The sequence below is a fragment of the Equus quagga genome, chromosome 3 (genome assembly GCF_021613505.1).
Source record: "Equus quagga isolate Etosha38 chromosome 3, UCLA_HA_Equagga_1.0, whole genome shotgun sequence".
NCBI classification, from domain to species: Eukaryota; Metazoa; Chordata; class Mammalia; order Perissodactyla; family Equidae; genus Equus; species Equus quagga.
This window is the reverse complement of record NC_060269.1, coordinates 112,046,069-112,049,049: the sequence shown is the minus strand read 5'-3', so window position 1 is coordinate 112,049,049 and position 2,981 is coordinate 112,046,069.

Genomic DNA, 2,981 nt, shown 5'->3' with positions numbered 1-2,981 from the left:
TCTAGAGAAAAATACTATTAAGAACATATGTTAATTAAAATAAAAACATTGATGAATTAAATATGTAGGAAAGAATCCAGATTCTCAAAATAAGAAAACCAGAACTCATTCACATTTCAAAGTCTTTATCTTGCAGGAGATTTTAAATTTTGGATGAGAAAAGTAAAGTAAAATACAGCTTCTTGAAAAACAACTAAGAATTCAAGTTCATAGCACCAGCTTCCCTCAAGGAAATTTTCTATTGATTTGTAACTTGGCCTTGAATTTGACCTGTGGCCTTCATGTCATGATAATTTGGGTCACTCTGAATATGCCATCCCTCGAACAAGAGCCTCTGCTAATTTTAAATGAATGCAGCTGCCTATTTGCCATTATTCTATTTGCATCACAATATGTGGGAATAAATTTGCAATTAATAAAACATTTCCAGTAAGCAGTCAGACTGAGGAAATGAAGGACATTTGTCTAGTAAGTTTAAAGGGAGATGTTTCAGTTTTCCTTTTTGGACCTGAAAAAGGGAAAGAAAACAGTTTATGTCTTTGATAGCTTTGATAGAGGCCAGAATTGTTCCCTGGACTACAACATCTGAAAAAACCATAACCTCAAATCAGATTTTAGCTGAAAAAAAAAGAAAGAAATTTTTAAAAAGAGTATAAACAACAACAAACAAACACATAGACATAGAGATCAGATTGGTGGTTACCAGAGGGGAAGAGAAGAGAAGGGAGGGTTAAAGGGGTGATAGGGGTACATGTGTGTGGTGATGGATGGTAGTTAGTGTTTGGGTGGTGAACATGACGCAGTCTACACAGAAATCGAAATATAATGATGTACACCTGAAATTTATATAATGTTATAAACCAGTGTTACCGCAATAAAAAAATAAATAAAACTTAAAAAAACAAAAAGAGAGGGGCCAACCCAACGGCACGTCAGTTAAGTGTGCATGTTCCGCTTTGGCAGCCTGGGGTCCGCCAATTTGGAGCCCAGGCACCAACATGGCATTGCTCAGCAAGCGATGCTGTGGCAGGTGTCCTACATATAAAGTAGAGGAAGATGGGCACGGATGTTAGCTCAGGGCAAGTCTTCCTCAGCAAAAAGAGGAGGATTGGTGGCAGCAGTTAGCTCAGGGCTAACCTTCCTCAAAAAAAAAAAAAAAAAAAAAAGAATAAATGTAGAAAAGTTTGTACCAGGCCTAAAAAAGTTCTTTCTTTCTTTACTTTCTTTCTCCTTTCCTCCCTCCTTTCCCTCCTTTCTCACTCTCCTTTCTTTCTTTTGTCCTTCTTTTCTACATTTCTTTCTTTTTTCTCTCTTTCATTCAATGAAAATGAATATTTTTGAAGTTTGATTCATGGAGAGGGCTTGCATTTGATAGTAAGTAATCAAAACCTTTGGTGGTTAAGCACTTTAGGGCCTTCAGTCCATCTTGCATGTGATGCTGCATTAATTAATAATATATTGTCCAGAGGCCAGCCGGTGGTGGAGTGGTTAAGTACCCGTGCTCTGCTTCAGCGGCCCAGGTGTTCGCTGGTTTGGATCCTGGGCACGTACATGGCACCGCTCATCAGGTCGTGCTGAGGCAGCGTCCCACATGCCACAACTAGAAGGGCCCATAACTAAAAATACACAACTATGTACCAGGGGCTTTGGGGAGAAAAAGGAAAAATCTTAAAAAATATATATATTGTCCAGATATAGGGAAACAAGGGTCCTACTGAGGAGTAGACCAAGGAAGTAAGGAGTCTGGAAGCTCTGTCATAAGAGTAACAAGTAAAGGAACTTGAAAGAAAAGGAGCTGGGGCAGCTGGAGGAGGAGCTAGGGAAGTCTCAATAGATGGGTTTTTGAGCTTACTGTTTTCACTGTGCAGAATGTTCCTTCCTCTATTTTCCACCTGTTGAAATTCTCCTAATACTCCAAGGCCAGAGTAGATAATCACCTACTGTGAGAAGGTCTTCCTCTCACTGTGAGAAGGTCCTCTTAGGAACCTTCTCGCTACTCCAAACCTCAATCGCACTCGCTGCTACCTCTACCACACCAGGATAGTCCCACTTAGCTAGATCAGGTTAGGCGCGGCCATGAACGCCACGCCAAGGGGCTTAAGGGAGCCTGGGAGCCATTGCATTTCTGAGGACAGAATGATTTAAGGTGATTTAAGATATTGAAGGCAGACTAAGGAGGCATTTCAGGTTCACAGAAGGGAAAAGGAGCATGAAATTACTTTCTCTTTTTTTAGTATATTACTATGTGCTAGGTATTATGCATGGTTACCCCGCTTCATAAACCTGGAAGCCAGGTTACTCTCCCACACGTCACTAGGCAGCCTCACCACCCTCTTTACCCTCCGTAATCTGAGGGTAATTGCTCCACTGAAATCGTGCTTGGAAGGCTCAGCTATGACCTGCTACCTGCCACGTCTAGGGACTTGTCCTCCTTCTCACTGTTTTGAGTCCATGATCTTCCCGAAACATTTTCTTCTTACAACTCACGAACTGATTGCATTTTCCTCCCTGAATGTTTAAAATTTTCAATGAATGTCTACCGTAGAAGCTTAAAACGAAGCTTAATTAGTTAAAGGTGGCTATGGGTGGAGACCTGAAGAAATTCTGAAGGGTATTTTCGGGCTTTTTAGACTTCAAAGGCTGTGAGAGTTCTAAAGAGAACGGTCAAAGCCTGCAGATTTCTCTTTTAACAGCTCTATTCTCATGCATGCGCGCCAGGGCTGGGGGGTAACTTTTCTGTTGTTTGTTTATAAAAGAAATCCAGAAAGGGAGCGGGGCTCGCCCCTCTTCTGACCCAAGGGCAAGAGCGAGGGGCCAGGCGGATTAGGCGCGGCTCCCCCTCGGCTCGCCCCCAGCCCAGCCCAGCCCGGGCCCGGAGCAACCCCCTTCGCCGAGGGGCGGGGCGCGCCAGGCGGCCACGCGCGCGGGCGGGCGAGTGGGCGTGTCCCGCGGGCGCGCGCGGGCGGCGGAGGGGGCGTGTC